The following is a 7,398-nucleotide window of genomic DNA, read 5'->3' on the forward strand; positions in this document are numbered from 1 at the left end:
CCAGGCCAGGTGCATTAGCATTACATGGTAGCTCGAAGAAATGCATGTTCCTGGGCCACATTCTAGAAATACTGAATCAGAAATTCTGGGAGTGGAGCCTAGCAGTCTGTGTTACAGCAAGTGCTCAAGATGATTTTGATATATGCAAAAGTTGGAGAACCGTTGTTCTGCTGGCATTTGATTAATTAGTTCGTTCAACAAATATTTATTGGGTATATAATAAATTCTAGACTTTCCTTTTAGGCACTGATAGTACAGAAGCATGAACAAATAGTCAAACTCTTCTTTTCTTGCAGCTTATTTTCTAGTGAGCAACCTGGGTAGGTCAAAGGAAGTGAGGAATTCATTAGTTTGCGTATGTCATGTTGGGCCCTCAGGATGCCCTTTTAGTGACCATGATGTTTGAGGCAGGCTTGGCAGAATTTGCAGTGTAAGCATTTGGGAACTGAACTGAACTTCATTTGATAGGTTAAGTACTTTCCTTTTCATGGCCAGCTCTTCTGGGACTGGTTTAAAAATCTCTGTCTAGATTCTCAGATTCCATGACTTAACCTGAATGGGTAACTGATCTGCATATATTTGTTCCCCCATATAATTTGCTAATCATCTCTCTGCTTGTCATTCTAGTATGGGCAGTGGAAATGAATTGACTGGCATGATTTCCAACATCTGGGCTTTTACTTTTCAAAGGATTATCTTTGAGCCAAATTGTATAAAGGACATATAACAGACATATAGTAGTTAATAGAGAGATGCCTTAGATTATTAAATAAGTATGAATAAGTATTCTTATCATGATAAATTGGAGGAATAGTAGGTCCTGAGCATTTGGTATTAGGTAGACTAGAATCAGTAGAAATTTATTACCTTTCATCAAATGTTTTTTCCCCAACTTCAAAAATTTTCAAAATAAAACCTACAAATAAGTCAGAAGACAAGTACAATAAGCACCTATATAAGATCCTTCAAGATTTACCATCTGTACTTCCTCTTTCTTGCTCTCCCTACACACACACACACACACACACACACACACACACACACATACACACACCCTGTTTTGCCATTCCATTTGAAAGTTCAAGTTGCACATATCAAAAAATTTTAATTTAATCTGGATCTCTTAAGACTAAGAACATTTGTCTAAGTTACCACAATTTCATTATCATTCCTAAGAAAATAAAATCACCCTTTTGTTTTCTCCACAACATTGACTTACTGAAGAGTTTAAGACATTTACTATGTGTCATCTCCCAGATTCTTGATTTGCCCGTTTCCTCTTGGTGCTATTTAATGTTTACCTCTATTTCCTGAATTTACTATGCACCGAAATTTAGGTCTAGAGGCTTGATTGAATTTCATCCAATGGTTGTTTGAATGTCTAATGTACCAGTCACAGTTCACTAAGCCAAACAGACAAGTGTTGGTCATGAAGCTCAAATTCTATTTAGGGAAGACATATATTAAACAGACATATTAGAAACCTATATAAAGATAATTTCCCCTAGTGGCAAAAGCTGTGATGAAAATTAAATATGATGATGTGACTGACTTAGTGACAGTTGATGGCAGAGGATAACCAAGCAAGATCTCATTGTGGAGATGGTATTTGAGCTGTGATCTGAATGGAAATAACAGGAAGTAGGGGAGAGGGGCAAAGAATATCAATTTGCTAAACCCACTGACTGAAACAGAAACTTCTTGGAGTATGTTGAATTTCATGAGTTTGTTGAATGAAGGAAGGGAAATCTTTGGATATACTTGAGAATTTTAGGAGGATAATCATGTGAGTCATTGGACATGGGTTTGTGACAAATCCAGTATTCCACTGTGAAAGTAGAGAAGGTTGGAATTATTCTTAGTTTTTCCTATCCCTTCAAAATGTGTGTCCTTCTGTTATTCACATCTGTTTTTAAGACTTGCTGGAGTCCACTCTGGATGCATTTAGGAATATAACTGTATTAAATGTATACAGATAAATATGAGTAATGACATTTATAGTGAATACAGGGGAACTGGAGAAGATGCTTTTTTGAACAGTTTTCATTTCATTTCTTGGCAGAAAGGCAGTATGAAACTGGGTATTTATTATGCCATAATAGTACAGTGGATAATTGTCTCAGATGAAATATCTACCTACCTACATAGTACACATGTAATAGGAGGTATCTGGTCCATGGTTGATTTCTTAGCTAGCGTTTGACAGAGCCCATGGGTGAGATTTTGATACCTGTCAAAAAGGTTAAAGGAAGTTCTGTCTCTGGTTGTACATGGAAAGGGAGCTGACTAAGCTCTGGCTGTTGAAAGAGAATCCTCAGAGAGAGAAACACTGGAGCAACTGACATGCCTCATAGCTGTTCCCCATTAACTGTTCCTCATGATAAGCCTCAGTCTGCCCATCTGTGGAACCCATCTGTGAATTGTATTTATTGAAAATGCTTGATGAATTGATGTGTCAGGAAACACAACTAAAAAAGAAGACATTCACCAGTCATGTACTATTTCTGGGGATTCGTAATCAACTAATGGTTCAGTGCAAGTTGAGTTCTATTTTTGATTTATGACTTTCTCAGTAAAATGCTATATGTGTGCGTGCATTAGGTGCTTGTGCTTGCCCTCAAGAAGGACCAAAGAGGATGAATACATTGTTCCATTAAATTCAAGCACATTTCAGAAATGTTTGGAGTTAATTTACATACTTTCAAAAGGCTGTGGCATGAAGCATTGCTGTCCACTAAAAGTTTCAGGGATTATGGAAATATATGCATTGTCCCGTATAATAACCATTATCCACATGTGGCTGTGGAACAAAAGTCAACAACTAATTATTCAGTCTGCCAGCTTGATTATTTTATTCTTGGATTCTGATTATTAGTATATTTTCTTGTGTTTAAATGTGCACCAGTTCCCACTCCCCTGCCCTTCCTTTCCCCTCCTGGTTTTACACACACACACACACACGCACGCACACACGCACTAACTTATTGCTAAGCATTAAAATTTTTTTATATCCACACTTCTTGAAGTAGTACTATGTACATATTATGTAAGTTATGTCAAAGTTTTCAGCATTTGTTCTCCTTTAAAATTGAGAACCTGATTTAGATTCTCAAAGGTAATTGGTGTCTTCCATGGTGGTCAAATCCTTCTCCTTAATCTTCTGGTAGTATCTCCATTATTATCAGCCCTTGAGTTAAGATTGCTCTTTAGCCTCTTTGGTGCTGCATTATCTTGAGTGTCTTTTTCCATTGGTCTTTTCCTCGTTTTTCCAGTGTCCTTCAACATTAACGGTTATCTGGGTGCCTGGGTGACTCAGTCATTTAGCGCCTGCCTTCAGCTTAGGGCATGATCCCAGGGTCCTAGGTTCGAGCCCCGCCTTGGGCTCCCTGCTTGGGGGGGAAGGCCTGCTTCTCCCTCTCCCATTCTTGTGTTCTTCCATTGGGCTTGTGTTCCCTTTCTTGCTGTGTCTCTCTCTCTCTGTCAAATAAATAAATACAATCTTAAAAAAAAAATTAACTGGTATCTCCTACAGCTCAGATTTGCTCTCCTGGATTCAGCCAAAAGCTCTGATTAAGTGTTTTTTTTAAAGGAAATATATCCAGTCTGGATCTCTCCAATCGTCTGTCTGAAAATCTCATACTTTCTCCTTGAAATTTATTGTTAGATGGGTAAAAATCCAAGTTTAATATTAAAACAACTTATAATTTCATTAATAATCAAAATTAACCCCCATCCTGTGTTGAAAATGCACCACTATGTTTCCTGTTACCCAAAGTTGAAGGCTTGGTCACCTTTACTTTCCACACTTAGTCTCTCTCTAACAAGGTCAACATATGCTGGCAATTTTTTTTTAAATAAACTATGTAATGTTTCATGAATTTGCATGTCATCCTTGCTGAGCAGTCATGCTAATCTCTGTATCATTCTAATTTTAGTGTGTACTACTGAAGCAAGTACAATTTTTCCTTCTAATGGATGTTGGGTTATAAGTAGTTTCCTTTTCCACTACCCATATCTTGGCTTAGGTCTTCTTTGGGTTATGTGTGCATTATTTCAGTTTCCTAATTAGACTTAACTTTTCAGTCTCAGTTGAGGTTGTACTAACTATCCCATTTCAATCTCTTTTGCTTTTTCTTCATGATCTACCCTCTGGGTATGTTGGCTTAAACAACGGTTGCAGAATCATTCTTACTTTTCCACCCATATGCTTTTGCTTAATACTACTAGCTCTGCCAAAAATTGAATTTTCTTATTTTTGTATTTAGATCCTCCTTGCCTAGATTTTTAAAGTTTTGTTCTTTTTTTTTTTTATATATATTATTTACCATCTGTGTATTGAGTTCATACCTTTGCAGGCATGAGCTTTGTGCTTAACTCATATAATAAGTGGATCTCTGCTTTCAAGGAGCTTAACATTGTTACAGGGAATCAATCTGATAGGTAAATAAACAGTTGTGGTACAGTATGATAAACTTTCATCTCATCATCATCTAGAAACCATCCCAAACATGTGTTTCTCTAAACTCATAAATACTACTCCTTGGTCACTTAATTACATTACTCATTTTTGTCTTGTCACCTGTTGATTTTACTATTTTGTGTTAACCTTATTTCCTCTGTTAGATTATAAACTCCTTGAGGGCAGAGAATACATTATACCACTGAATATACGTTATATCCCCTAGCCCATAATATTTCATATAAAAAGTACATATTAAGTACCTGGAAATTTATAAGAGAGATGAATTTTACCTTTGGGAATCTTTGCACTGCATAACCATTTTTCTGTCTATATAAAATACAGAAATGTGGTGAGAGACTGTGAGGTTTGTTTGTACTCACTTTATATTAAATGATGGTTTTAACCCTGGAAATTGAATTCTTACGCTATTTAAAACATAATCTGTTGTCAAATGAATAAATAAAATCTTTAAAAAACCCCCATAATCTGTATTATGAAATGTTAGGTGCTTATACTTAAGATTTCCCCTGATACAAAATACTTACTAAAAATGAAATATATGGGTTGGAATTGTATTTCCAAACTAGTATGAAATTTATGAAATGTATATTAATACTCAGAAGCCAAGAGTAAAGTATTGTAATTGTTAGGCTATAAAACCAGATTTTGATTTTGTGAAAATAACTAGTTTTGTATAATTGTAGTTGGATTTTTGAAGCCCTAATTGGATGGAGCAGATTTTTCTAATAGAATAATCTTTAAAAGTAAATATAAGTGAACTATAGCCTTTTAACATTTTCATCAATTAAAAAAACCTCTGGGGGCGCCTGGGTGGCTCAGTGGGTCAAACCCCTGCCTTTGGCTCAGGTCATGATCTCAGGGTCCTGGGTAGAGCCCCGCATTGGTCTCTCTGCACAGCTGAGAGCCTGCTTCCCCGTCTCTCTCTCCCTCTGCCTGCCTCTCTGCCTACTTGTGATCCCTGTCAAATAAATAAATAAAATCTTAAAAAAAAGTTGTATTTTAATCTAATTCTGGCTTATTTCCAGATGTTGGTTATAATACTTTCTGGTAAATTAACTTTCATTGAAACTTTTGTCTCTTTGCTTTTGGTTAATTTTAAAAGTAACTTCATTAAAGCTTAATTGATGTAAGCCACGTAATAAAGTATAAAACTCGATACATTGGGGTATATGTATATGCCAGTGAAGCCATCACAACAGAAATAATGAAAGTATTCATCACTCTTAAAAATTTCCTCATTCCTATAATTCCTTGAATCCCTCTCTTTCTCCCCACACCCCCAAAGGCAGACATGAATCTGTTTTCTGTCAGTATACATTTGCCTTTTTTGGAAGTCAGTGCAAATGAAATCTAGTAGTATGTGCGCTTTCTTGTCTGGTTTCATTATTTTTTTTAAACATTTTTTTAAAAAAAGATTTTATTTATTTATTTGACAGAGATCACAAGTAGTCAGAGAGACAGGCAGAGAGAGTGAGGATGGGGGGAGGCAGGCTCCCTGCTAAGAAGAGAGCCCAATGTGGGGCTCTATCCCAGTACCCTGGGATCATGACCTGAGCTGAAGGCAGAGGCTTTTACCCACTGAGCCACCCAGGTGCCCCTGGTTTCATATTTGTTTTAAGATTTATCCAGGTTACAGTGTTTAACACTAGGTACTATTTTTTATTGTTGAGTAGAAACACATCTGATTTTTTTTTTTAAAGATTTATATATTTATTTATTTATTTATTTGACAGCGGTCACAAGTAGGCAGAGAGGCAGGCAGAGGGAGGGGGGCAGGGAAGCAGGCTCCCTGCTGAGCCACCCAGGTGCTCCAACACATCTGATTTTTATATATCCATTGTGTATCCTCCAACTTTACAGAATTTGTCAATTAGGTCTACCAGTTCTTTTGATGGAATCTTTAGGGTTATATATATGTACCTATGATGTATATAATTTCATATTTGCAAATAGAGACAGTTTTACTTCTTCCTTTCCAATTTGGATTCTTTTTTTTTTTTTTCTTATGTAATTGTTCTGGCTGGGACTTAAGTACTATGTTGAATTGCTTAGTTTTCAGTGTATAGACCTTTTTACATCTTAAGTCAGATTTACCCTTAAATATTCCATACTTCTTATGATATTATAAATGGTATTTTTAAAATTTCTGATTCCGATCATTTATTGATAGTAAATAAATACAATTTAACAACAAGTTGATACTAAATAAAATATAGTTGGTTTTTACATATTGATCTTTAACCTGCATTTCAATTAACTCACTTATTCTAGTAGCTTTCTGTAGATTTCATTAGATATTTTTTATACATGATAATGATGACTGAATAAAGGGTTTTTATTTTTTTCCCCCTAATCTTGATGCTTTTCTTTCTTTCCTTTCCCTGATTGCACTGCCTAGAACCCCTAGTACACTGTTGAAGACAATGAGAATGGACATCCTTCTCCTCATCTGAGTAGGAGAGCATTTGGTCTTTCACTATCAAGTGTAGTGTTAGCTTCAGGTTATTTGTAGTTGCTCTTGAAAAACGTGGAGGAAGTTGTCTCTTTCTAGTTCTGAGAGTTTTTATTCAGAGAGGGTGTTAGGTTTTGTCAAATGATTTTTCCGCATCAGTGGTTAAGATCATGTGTTCTTGTTGTTGTTCCTTATAATGTTAATATGGTAGGTTACGTTGATTGATTTGTGAACCTTAAGACAATAGGGTATTTGGTCATCTCTGTTACTCTTCTTATATATTCTGGGAAACGTTAATGATCATACTATGTTGAAGATTTTTGCATCTGTTATCATGAGAGATATTGGTCTATAATGTCTTTCAGTTTTTAGTATCAGGGAGTTCTGACCTCATAATTTGAGCTGCAAAGTATTCCTTCTTGTTTAATTTTTTGAAGATTTTATGTGGAATTTTTATTGTTCC

General features: G+C 35.7%; 1 pseudogene; it reads right to left on the reverse strand.

The window, feature by feature from the left end:
* Positions 1-3,855: 3,855 nt before the first annotated feature.
* Positions 3,856-3,955, reverse strand: LOC132028985 (U6 spliceosomal RNA; annotated as a pseudogene).
* Between the last annotated feature and the right edge of the window lie 3,443 nt (positions 3,956-7,398).

This window comes from Mustela nigripes, chromosome 12 (assembly GCF_022355385.1).
Source record: "Mustela nigripes isolate SB6536 chromosome 12, MUSNIG.SB6536, whole genome shotgun sequence".
NCBI lineage: Eukaryota > Metazoa > Chordata > Mammalia > Carnivora > Mustelidae > Mustela > Mustela nigripes.